General features: G+C 51.8%; 1 protein-coding gene across 3 annotated transcripts in view; it reads left to right on the top strand.

Annotated features, from left to right (window-relative positions):
• The first annotated feature begins 4280 nt into the window (after positions 1–4280).
• LOC111151183 (ATPase plasma membrane Ca2+ transporting 4) overlaps positions 4281–12490 on the top strand; it is a 92977-nt gene continuing 84767 nt past the window's right edge. For all 3 annotated transcript variants that reach the window (XM_022508985.1, XM_022508987.1, XM_022508986.1), the window contains exon 1: positions 4281–4513. The gene's annotated coding sequence lies outside the window, so the exon portion shown is untranslated. The remainder of the gene's footprint in view (positions 4514–12490) is intronic.

The raw sequence follows: 12490 nt of genomic DNA on the forward strand, positions 1-12490 counted from the left end.
TTATGCTCTCTCTCTGTCAAATAAATAAAATCTTTAAAAAAAGAAGGGGGGGAACTACTATATTTTCATACTTCACTTTTTAACACGTATTATCTAGCACTCAGTAAATACATTTCAAAGAACAACTATAACACCTTCTATTGTGGTTACTTACGCTACAAATATATATTTTTTCCTCTCCTAAACTATAAGCTTTATTATCTCTGTGCATCTTGTCTGGGCCCAGTGGATGTTGAAGCTGTTCAACATTCAAGAAATGCATCCTGATTTGAATAGTAGGTATCCAGTAATGAATACAATGAATGAATAAAATTCACTGAAATGAGTATGCCTAAATGGTAGATACCAGCTCAAAAGGTTTCTATATGACTTTCTGTATCACCTCGTACCAGGGACCAAAAAACCCAAATTAGTGTAGCTTATGCATGCATAATGAGTCACATAACCAGCTCATTTGTAGGAACAGGAAGAGCACAGAGAACAGGGATATGAGGTACAGTTGACTCAAATGTTGCCAGGACTCACTCTTCCCCTCTCCTTTCAGCCTTTCTCCCCATGTAAGCTTTACTCTTTCCCACAGGCTGCCTTCTTCCATGTGCAGAAAACATGGCCGCTGATAATTCAGGAGGCTCGCACCTCACAGTGTCCTCTGCTGGAGGGAAGCAAACCTTGTTCTCTCTGCGGTCCTAAGTTCAAAAATCCCAGTTAAAGATCTAATTGGCTCAGTTTGGGCCAATTAAGGGTGGGACCGCTAGTAAAATGACAGTTCCCTTGTTAACAGTGAGAAGAAAGATAGTCTTAAAGAAGCGGGTGTGGGTGTGGGGAGGATGGATGTTGCTCTAGGCGGGCAAACAGCTGATCCCCCAGGAGGGAGAGACGCAGCAGCTGGCATTCAAACGAGGTGAGGAGAATCTGCGGGTGTGATCTGGGAAACTCATGAGGGAGCTCTCAAGGGGCCAGACGAACATTATTCTGTTAAACACCTAAGGGAGAGACAAGGCTGAATGCACTTTCTTCAAATGAGAGGAGGGGTGGGGACAGGGTCCTCTGTGAAGGCCACCCTGCCGAGACTGGCCTGCTCCAGGGAGGCCATGGCCCAGCGGTGGGGATAAGAAGAAAAGGGGACTCCTTGGAGGCCGGGGCAGTCAGCCATACACAACAGCCCAGGCAGGAACCTTTGTGGGTAGATGTAGCCCCCTCCATCTTGCCATGGTGGGGGGAGGGGCACAAACCCACTGTCTTACATTTAGCGGTTATTTCTATGGGTCGATTTATTTTTATCTGTTCTAGACCTCAAGCCTGCTGCTGGAAGAAATAAGGCACGGAGGCATCTGGGTTTCAGAAAGCACAGGTTTTTGTGGCTAGCTTAGCTGCAGAGATCAGGCTAAAGACCTCTAAAGTCACCTTGACCCACCTCTCACATCCTCCCCTCTTGCCTCCACAAGGGCTGGGGACTGGAATGGGGTGGAAGGATCCTCTTCTCTCATCCCTCCACCCCCACCTGGGCAGGGGGCAGCCCTGGGCTCTGAGAGAAGGGAGGACCAGCCAGCCAGAGGTGGGACACACATGGGAGCCTCTCTGGCAGCACCTCCCCCCCCAGAGCCTGTCTCCCCAAAACTCCCCAGGGAGTTTGAAGAGAGGATCTTGCCTTTCACATACTAACCAGCTAGGAACTAGCATCATGTCTCAGCCCCCACATGCCAGGCAGCTGAAGTCGACTTCTCCTTTAATGGGACCACACATCTGGCCTAACTTGTTACTCCCCCGAGACAAGTTTACTGAACAGTTAGGCAATGCTTCCACGCACAGCCACTGCAGACAAGCTTAAAATATACTTTAATACATTTAAAGCACCATTCTGGAGACTGGCTTTCTCGGGATAAAGATGCAACTGACACTCATTGGGCTCTGAAATGTCAAGTTATGACAATCCAGCAGGGAGCCCGACAAGCTGTTAAATCTGAAGCCTGCTCAGTGGAATCCTTTCCTTCCATTCCCATGTCTTCCCCAACAACCCATCTGGGCTCCTGAAGCTGACATTTGGGTAGGACTTCCCAAACTTTAACAAGGTACCGTCCCTATCCCTGCAAGCAGGTCCTCCAGTGAAATGCCCTGGGTGGGGGGTGGGGATGGGAGGGACCCAAGAAGTTGGGAGGGGGCGGGGAGTGAATGAAAACCAAACTCACCCTTGGTGAAGCTTGGAAAGAAATCCATGGATGGGGGCGCACCTGGGTGGCTCAGTGGGTTAAGCCTCTGCCTTCAGCTCAGGTCATGATCTCAGGGTCCTGGGATTGAGCCCGCATCTGCCTCTCTGCTCAGCGGGGAGCCTGCTTCCCCCTTTCTCTCTGCCTGCCTCTCTCCCTACTTGTGATCTCTCTCTCTGTCAAATAAATAAATAAAATCTTAAAAAAAAAAAAAAAAAGAAGTCCATGGATGGTTTCCATAGAAGGTGCTATGTGCTCGCCCTTATCCCTGCAACCTTCTACCAGCTGGGCAGGAGAGAAGCCGCACAGGACAGGCAGAGGCTTATTTTGGACCTGGTTCCCCAGATGGATGGCACCAGACAGTCTCCATCTTGGGGAGCTCTAAGTTCTGTGCCCAGCGTAACAAATCTAAAACAGTTTCCTTCTTTTTATCTGTTTAACTTTCCCTGGGGTCAGAAATAGGATGAGTATGAGTTACTGAGAAGCAGCGGGATAGGAAAGTAAAGAGAGGAGAAAAGGACCCAAATGTTAGGAAATCAGAGATGATGCTAAGGGACAGAAGGAAAGTAGACCCTAGGAGTCTAATTCACAAGTCTGTTTCTCCTTGTGCCTATGGTTCTCCGTCCCGGGGCGGGGAGGACAGGATGCAAGGCAGGACAGGGATGGTGTGAAGGTCTGGGTTAGGCTGAATGGATCTAAGAGGCCTTTTCCCGAAGCCCTGAAGTTCTGCTGGGTCACCTTTTTCACTGCACAGTTGACAACCCTAACCTGTGAAGTATAGATCAACGTGCCTTCCAGAAGCACATGAATATGAATGAGTGGTGTGCCGAGGTAGGTGTGGGAATAGATCAGTCAATGTAGATGTGTTGTGTGAATCAGTGGACGGTACATGTTTGTACTTGAAAGCCACAATCAAAATCCAGGCAAAAGCTATGAGTGGCACTCTTGCACAATGCTGGTGGGGGTGTAGCTGTGGAGACGTGATTAACAATTTATAGGCTGTGTATAAGTGTGCAAGGATGCCGGAGTGAGGGCAAATGAACATGGAAATGTGTGTTGGAGCAGGACACAAGCACAGGAAAATTCATGGCTTTTGGAGTCGGTCTGACTTAGCTTTGCATCCTGGCTCTGTCATTAACCAGGTGTATAACCTTGGGCCAGACACTGGTCCTCAATTTCCCCAACTCTGAAATGAGGATGATAATAAGTACCTGCCAAGATTGCCGGGAGCATCGGAAATAATACCATGTATACAAAGCTTTTCTGCTTTAGCCCACACATAGTAGGGCTCATAAGAAATCAGCTATTATCATGCACTGTGGATGGGCCCCTGGTAGGTAGGGAGGCAAGAGCGAGCAAAATATGACCCAGGATCGTGCGTGTGAAGTCTGGGTGAGGAGGTGTGTGCTACGATTTGTGTGAAAGCAAAGCTGTGTACGCGTGTGCATCCAAAGCAATTCCTTCTCCTCCAGGGAGCCCCCTATTGAGACAGGGGAAGGAGGGTGGGGGGCCAGTGACCAAGGTGCAGCAGACACCTTGAGTTTTGGGGTCCTGGGCCCAAGTGAGTAAGAGGGTGAGAGGCCCTTAGGAACTGCAGGAAACCAACCTCCGGCAGAAGCTTCCTTTTTTTCCCTCCACCCAGCAACGGTAGAATACCGCCACCCACATCCACTCCCCACCTCCACCCCCCACCCTATTTTCCTTCCCACAAGCGACAGCAAGGGCGGGGAGGAAACCAGAGAGAAGAGAGGATTCCTCCCCTCCATTTCTCCATTCCCCCTTAAGACAAACCAGGAAGCAGCTGCGGCTCGAAATCGGGTCACCTTAACAGTAGAGTAATGGTCTGGCCTCCAGCCAAGCCCCACCTCCGTTCCAGCTCTCGCTCCTCCCCCTTCTCCTCCCTCAATGCTCCAGAGCTGGTGAGCAGGAGTCTGGCCGGAGTTGGCTGGAGCTGTTGCCATGACAAGCATTTTAAGAGAGCTCTGCTGTTGAGACCGTCCAAAGCTGGGGGTTGAGGGGGAAAGCGCGAACTTCCTGGGGAACCATCCCTCCGAGGAGAGCGAGGCCAGAGACACCGGTCCAGCACCCATTTTCTTCCCGGAACCTGAGCGGTCCTTCCCTTGGCCGGGGGAGGAGACCCAGCCCACTCCCCGGCGGTAGCTGGAAAGGCGAGAGAGCAAAGCCAGCATCAATAACGTGGTTGCCACACTGGGGAGACCAGTGGGTGGTCACTCCCATCCTACCCCGTCCATGGAAACCCGGAGGGAGAGTCCCGCTTGGAGAAGCCTGGATCTTTGCTAGAAAGAGAGGTAGGCTTGCAGAGAATGAATTGACTCGAGATTTGCAAACTTTGTTTCTTTCTTTGCTCTCAATGGCTTCTAAAACTCCCTAGCATGTTTCTTGCCTAGCACGTTTCTTGCGACTGGGTTTGGAGTGTGTGTGTTTGTGTGTGTGCATGTGTGTCTGTGTGTGTGCACGCACGGATTTGTCAAACACTGTATTTCCTAGATTCCGTTCTGAGAGACCCCGTAATCAAACAAGTGATTTCTTTCTCTTTTCCTAGTTTTTGTCATTCCTGGGCCGTGGGGGGTAGGGCGATGGAGAGACTGTCTTTCTCACACCCAAACTGCGCTTTTGGAAAAAGCATTTATTTCCCTCCATCCGTTCCTGCCCTCCCCCTTGGCTTGGGAATGAGACGCAGAATGGAAAACTGTTGCAAAAATATTTTCCGCGTCTGTTCCCTTTCTCCAAAGCCCCAAAGAGAAATGGAAAAAAAAAAAAAAAAAGAACTGAGTAAGAAATTTTCAACAGGAAGGAGGGCCTGCGATGAGGGACTGGAAGAGGGGCTCAGATGGGGGGGGAGGTCGGAGAAGTTGGGGGGTAGGGAGGGTAGTGCACAAATTCACAAATTAAATTTCTTTAGCTTCGTGAAGAAACCTCAGCAGTTTCTCTGCCGCTTGCAAAACATCCTCAGACTTTCACGTCTATAATTAGCTGTGGAAAAAGCTGGGAGTTCCCTCGCCCCGCTGTTGTTGAGTGTGTGCCGAGCGTCAAGAACCAACTGTTTGAGTGTCTCTGAGGGCACCGCCCCACACATCTCTGGTCCCACAGGGGAGGAAAGAGCAGGGGGTGAAGTTGGAAAGTTTGCAGTTCCAGGGCTGGAACCTGTGGGGCTGGTGAGCGTTGGACGGCTGGGGGTCGGTCACAGGCATCCTGGGGAGGGTCCCCAAGCGTCCTGAGCCACGGCGCCGTCTTGCAGAGAGCTGGAAATGGGGCTGGGATGGTCCCTCCCGCTCTCCTGCACACGCTCGCTCCCTCACATACTTGGCTGGATCTTGGGGTGGAGGAGGCCGGCTGGCACCCTCCCCAAGGCGAGGCCCGCCTCCCGCACTCCCGCGTCTCCGAAGGACCCACCGCTCTTCTCCAGCTGCGTGGGGCGGGGTGGGGGGGGGACGCGGGAGTGGCCTGCGCATCCCGGGAGCGAGTGGGCACTCTGCTGGCCAGAGGCACCTCCCCCGGGCATTCCTGCCGGACTTACAACAACTTGCAGACGCGGTGTCGGCGCCGGCTGGCCTGGTAGGGGGGATGTCGGATGGAGAAATCGCGGGCACGCAACTGACGCGGCGGGGGAGGGGAAGTGAATCCCGGGCTACAGCGCCATCTCCTCTGGGTGGGGTGTCTGGCTGGGAGGCTGCAGATCCTCCCCTCCCTTCTAGAGTTCCTCCCCAGAGCTGCCCCTTCTTGCCTTTCCTATTCCGAAGCCCCCTTCCAGCCCCCTCAGCGCCGGCTCTCTTTCCGTGGAAGAAAGGGAAAAGACCAGGGTCATCCTAGCTGGGACAAACCGTGGAGGGGGCGCCTAGGCGGTCAGGACGGGCTGGCTTGGGAAAGGTGAAGGAGGAGGAGTGCAGGAGGAGGTGGTGGCTCCAATGGCTTAGTGAGGGGGTCCGGCTTGGCTAGGGGTGGTGGCGTGGGGAGCGGGCGCTGGGAGGTGGGTCCTGGACCTGAAGCGGACGGATCAGCGGGGTCGGTCTGGGGGAGGGGTGGGGGAAAGGAAGCACCTGCCTTTCGTCCCAGCTGGTTTGGTTGGACGGGTGGTAAAGGTGGGAGCTTAGCAGCTGGGAAGAAGGAAGCAAAGGACTGTTGGAGGAGAGATTAAATGGGGGCCCAGGGAGCAACAGGAACCAGTTTTTATTTTGAGGCGTTGGATGACTGATCTGACTGCACGCCAAGGCCAGGCAGCTTCTCCCTCCTTGTCTCCTGATGGAGAATGAAGTGAGGCCTTCCCCAATGGGCAGGGGACCCACAGGATCCGAGCTCTTGTTCTGTAGGAAAGGGGGAGGGGGATCCATTTCTCCCCTCCTGCTGGGGAGCCCCATCCCCCTGCCACCATCTTGCTGAGGTTCAAACCGAAATCACCCCTCCCCCCGCGCGCCCTGCCACCGCGGGGGCCCGTAATCCCACCATCCCAGCGGCTGGCCTTCCTACTTTCAGTGCTCTGACTAGGGGTAGGTTCTGGTGGGTTCGGGGAGGGCTTGTCCCCGAGGAGCAGGTCCCTATCTAGCGCGCGCCGAGGCGCGGGCTCTCCCATCCCCCGACCCCGCTGAGGCCTGGAGTCGCGGGGCGTGGGCGATGGGGGCACTTCTCCTCGGTTCCCGCCTGGGCTGCAGCAAACCCGCGGCCCCGGGGCTCCTTGCGGCCGGCGCCCCGCCCCGTCGCGGCCTCTCCCTCAGCTCGGCTCCGCCCCCCGGCTCTGCCTTCCCGCGAGTATTGCGCGCGGGAGGCGCTGGAGCCCCCGAGCCCAGGTTTGCTGCCTCCCGGCCTGCGCTGAGCCTCCAGCCCCTCCCCGGCCCGCCGCCACCTCCGTGTCCCCGGCTGGATTCAAGGGCAAGTCTGGATTCGAGGCTGGATCGAAGGAGGGACAGTCTTAGCCCCGGGACTCTCAGCACAGTACCTGACATGTTATAAGGTGCTTGGTCAACGTTTGTTGAAAGAAGGAAGTGACATTTCGGGAGAGCCCGAGAATCGCCCCTCCTCGGGGCTGATGCCTAGCTAGCCCTGTGGGCTTCAGTTCCCCTCCGCACAATGGAAAGATTGCGCCCGCTGTAATGGTGGGAGGGAGTGGCTGAGTCAGATTTGTCCGATCTCTATGGTCTTTGGTGTCAGAACAAAGTCAAAATGGGAACGCCCAGTCAAGGGCAGGAGGAGAGCAGTTAGTTTGCTCGGGGTCTGAGTACCGGAAGAAGTCACGTGGTGTGGGGGGGGGCGGTCCCTGAGCAATGATGCTGGGAGCCTCAGTCTTCCCCAGCCTGGGCTGGAGGGTCTTCAGAGGAAGAGATCCCCTGGTGCTACTGGCCCAGCCCGGACTCAGCTACCACCTGTCAGCTACTCAACATTCCATGGGAAACTGCCTCTATTTCAAGAACTTAGCTGCTCCCAGTAATCCTCATAGGCCCTTTTCTCTTTTGGTTTATGTTCTTGGTCTGGGACCCAGTGCCCAAAGACATGGATAAACTCTGCCTGTTTGGGGCCTTCCAGATCCATGAAGCTTTGTAAGGAGGAAAGAAGGGCGGTTGTTCTGGCTCCCCAGGACCTTAAGGAGCATGTTTGGCTTAGGTGTTTGACCCAGGTGTTCTGCCCAGGTGTTTGGTTTGACCTTGAAGAGGAATGCCTGACCCTGAGCCCTCACTGCTTTCCCTGGAGGAATTCTTCTAGCACTTTGATGTCTTCCCCCAGCCTACCCCTCAGATAGCACTCCCTTCCCAGCCTAGGTCCCTGTTCCTCCGACTTGATTCCCATCATCCCCAATTGGTATTTGGTCAGACTGGGAGGACATCCTTTCCCCTGCTCATTTCCCTTTTCCCCTTTCTGTAGAGTGGGTCATAGAAAGAGAGCAGCCCCTGAGGCTGGAGTCCCCAAGGTTTGTGTGGAATGTTTTGTGCTTCTTCTCCCAACATCTCTCTTTGTCTCCTTTTTCCTCTTTCCCTGGTATGAGCCAGGGTTGCTCCACTGACTTATTTCCTCTGCACGTGTTAAAAGAGAAATGACAGGGACTTCTGGATTCTGCCTCCGCCTTAAGCCAGCCCATTGCGGTCAGCCCACAATCCTGTGGGAGGGAAACCAGGCAGGATCCAGTTAGGACCAGAGCCAAGGGCTCCTGGTCAGCATAGGAGCTCTTGGAGCCAAGTTGTGTTGGGGAGTGGGCGGGGGGTGGGTGGGATGTGGAGAGACCAAAGGAGAGAAAAGGGAGGTGAGAATTAGGCAGCAAGGGGCAAGGATCCCTCCTCTCTACTGCCTTCTCCACTCTAATTCCTCTCTGGCTGATGTCGTCAGCCCCATCCCTTCTCCGTGCTCTGATTTCCCAAGTGAAGTACAGAAAGCTCTGGGATAATTCAAGATGATGAACTGGGATGGCATCGGTGAGACCCCTTTGCCAGATCACTAGGGCAGGGGGAGTGTGAGGCTGTGTGTTTACTGGTCAAGGACTCTCAGATAGAGGCTCAGGGAAACTCTCAGCTCAGAACACCTCTCCCTGGATCCACCTAGGTTGCAAAGTCAGTGCTAAAAGTGCAATCCAGTACAACTCCTAGAGAGGGCAAGCCAGCAGTATCTAACTAAACAGCATACGCATTTATCCAACAGTCCTACTTCTAGGAACTTATCCAGAAAATGCACATTCACAGATACAAGAAGACATATGCACAAGGTGATTCTTTAAGGCATATTTGTAACAGGAAAGGAAATCACTGGAAGCTACCCAATGGCCATCTTTAACAGACTGGCTGAATGAACAACAGCACATCCACTCAATGGAGTACTATGCAGCCAAAAAAAGTAGGAGCTCCATGAACTGATATGACGTGATTTCTAGCATATGTTAAATGGAAGATACAAGATGGTTAAGAGTCTGTGTAGTATGCCACCTTTGCATCGAGAAAGCAAGAGAAGTAAGAATAGTTTTTTGCAAACACACACACACTCACACACACACACACACACACACACACACACACACATAGGTTAAACCTGAACTTAATTTAAATGGTTACCTATAGGGTGGGTGGGAACAAGGTAGAGGAGATAGAGATGGGAATGAAACTTTACTATGACACTCTTTTAGATAGTTTTTGGGTTTTGTACCGGTATAAATATTTTACATAGTCACCAGTTAAATTAGATTGCAGAGAAAGAAAACAGCAAACCCCAAAGCTGACCGCAACAGATATAATGAACCTAACTGAATGTCCATTTGATTACTTGTCAAAGAAAATAATTAATTCAAGTAATTTTTTTGGTGTAATGCCTCGATGTTTAGTGGAATGTATATTCTCAGTATAAAAAGAACTACAAAAAAAATCTTGAACTTTCCTTTATCATTGTGTTATTAGTCACGGTTGGTGTCAGAAATTGGAAACAGTTTTTTGTTTATTATAGGATAGATCCAATGAGTAACCATATAGATAGCTTTGGAAATGAGGGTTTCACTAGGGAAGAAGAGAGACAGAAATACAGAACCAGGGAAGGTGAGGCAGAACCCCGTGATCCTTTAACTCCTAGGCCTGTTCCCTGGAAGGGTCTAGAAGCAGTGCCACCTGGTAACAGTGAGCACATCTGGCGCCCAGATATTTCTTTCTAAGGACCACTGCTCCCCCCCCACACCAGAAAGCAGTGCTCCCTGAAGAAATGGCAGGTTCTAAGTGTGGGACTGGGGACATCCACATGAATCATATGATGCCAGAAAGCTAGAACATGCTCATGGCCAAAGGACACCAGAGTTGGCTTCAGGAGGCTCCCCCCCAGTGCAGTTTCGGGACACATTGAGCCTTGAAAAGAATAAGAGTAGTAGATTGTGAGACACCGAATAAAAGATGCCACGAGTCCATTCTGACGGTTAAAGTGGAACAGGGAGGGAAACCGCTTAGCACAAAGATGCCAACTAATGAAAGATGGTGGCACTGACAGACCTTGACATTTCCCAGTTTGCGACCCCTCATGTAGTAGCTGGTACGTGCCAGGCTTACTAATGAATGCTAAACCTGTTGGGTGAAAGGCTGATCTCAGTGCCTGTCACCTCATGAATTACTTACTCCCTGCAAAATGAAACACCTATCTTTGCGACGGGGACATTCAGCACTGATCCCCATAACCCAATAACCAAACATCAGCCCTAGCAGGCCCACCCAGCCCCAGTTCCTCCTGATGAGCTAGACGTCAACTGAATTCTTGTCAAAAATGCTTATCTGGAATCTAACCGTGAGGAGACCTGAGGCAAATCTAAAATGTGAGCCATTCCACATGACCACGGACTGAGGCTTCAAAAAAGTGGATGTCCTTAGTAGAAATGTTGAATTTGTGTGCCTAGGGAGAAGGGCAGGAAGGCAGAAGCCAGGCCAGGTGTAAAGGAGCTAAAGAAACATTATAGCCAAAGGCCATGAATAAACCTTAAATGGATCTTGGGTTGGAAAAAAAAAAAAAGACCATAAGAGACATTCTGGGACAGGTATGAGATGATATGTAATTATTAATTGTTGAGGATGTCACAGTGGTAATGAGAATGGTTTTTTAAAGAGAATATTCTCATTCTTAGAGAGTATGCAAAAGTATTTAGGGGTCAAGGGTTTGCAGGTGATTGTCCAATGGTTCAGCAAAAATAGTACTGTGTGTGGTATGTATATGCATACAAAATAGTAGCAATCAGGGATTCTCAGTGAAGGGTCTGGAGTTGTTTATTGTACTGTTTTTTTTTCAGTGTTTCAGTTTTGGAGTTTTTCTGATACTAAGCTGGGGAGAGACGTCAATACCCAGGAAGGACCCTTAGGTTCCCGGACTCCTCTCTCTCCTCTCCCAGACTCCTGACCCACAGGACCACCCTTTCTCAGTTCCCCCAGCCCCATACAACACAGGGAGGGGCCTTATGGACAGCGTGGTTTCCCCTGGGGGTCCTCCTTCTCTCCCTCACTGCTATCAGCACCAAGCTTTCCAAACTTCCTGGTGGGAGCAGCTGGGGCGCAGTGGGTGTGCCAGCTGGGCCAGGGGCAACAGGTGGGAGCAGGCATTTCCCCACCATGCTGTGGGCCAGCTGAGAAAGCGTAGGAGCTGCAGGCTTCCAGAATCATCCACCTCCTTTTTGGGGAGGGGTCCCAGGCTGGGAGAGGAGGAATCCACTGACGGACCCAAGGCTGTTTCTAACCAGCCTTTTGTAATTCGGTGATTCTCAAAGAAGCTGGCAGTGCCTGCCCTAAGCCTTCATGCTTGGGCTAAGCAAGGCCTTCTGGGCCCACGCCCGCCCCCCCACCCCTTCCTTGGCAGGGACCTGTACCCGCTGCACTGTCAGTGACCCAGATCATCACCGTGCTATCCACCCCCGCCTTTCCAACCTGGTCCCAGCTCTGGAGAGAGATCAGGTTTCCAGGACTGCCATTCTCTCTCTCTGTGTCTCTCTCTCCCCTCCCTGGAAACCCTGGCATGACTCAGGGCTCTTTTCATCCAGGAGAGGGCTATCGATCCCTTAGTCAATTCCCCTTCTGTCTTGCTAGGGAGCCTGTAAGAGCACGAGCCAGGAAGTTGAAAGGGGGCAGACAGGGCAGAGTTTGTCCTCGGGTGCTGCCACGCCTGCCAGAAGAGCATGGGACCAGGAGTCAGAAAACTGGTGATCTGGCCCTCCTGTGTGACCTTGACTAAGGCGGTGATGTCTCTGGGCCTTTGTCTCCCCCGCTGTAAAATGAAACCAGGCTTAGTTGGACAAGGGCATTTCTGATTCAAGGCTCCTTTTCTACAAAGGGGTAAAATTCTCAATGCCCAAACTGAACTCTTTTTATCTTAGGGCCTAGCACAATGTAGCACAGCAGCCTGTCGCCAAGTTGAGTCCTTCTATCAGGATGACCAGAGGTAAGGAGTCGTAAAGGAATCTGTCCTGAGGACAGCCATTCTTGAAGTTCGGGAGTAGGACAGGCCCTAAGACTCCCCACCTCACCTACCTGGATGGTGGATTAAGATGTATCTATGCAGTACCTTTCAAAGCCATAATTCTGTTCTGTCCTAAGCCAGAAACGAAGGAAAATCAGCTAGAGATACAGAAGGTCCAAGCCTTCGGGGGTTTACTCTCTCCTAGGGAACATGACATCCCCAGAGGTATGAGACTGAACCACAGACCATATGAAATTGCTGAGATGCAACCACTTTTGACCTATAAAAGGCAATTTCATATGGTGCAGCCTCATAGGAACGTTAGCAGTTATTGGAAATCAGTGACTGCACTCCGTGCTGTGAGATAGATGTTTTCATCCAAA

This window comes from Enhydra lutris, unplaced genomic scaffold (genome assembly GCF_002288905.1).
Source record: "Enhydra lutris kenyoni isolate GAN:26980312 unplaced genomic scaffold, ASM228890v2 scaffoldscaffold25, whole genome shotgun sequence".
Lineage (NCBI taxonomy): Eukaryota > Metazoa > Chordata > Mammalia > Carnivora > Mustelidae > Enhydra > Enhydra lutris.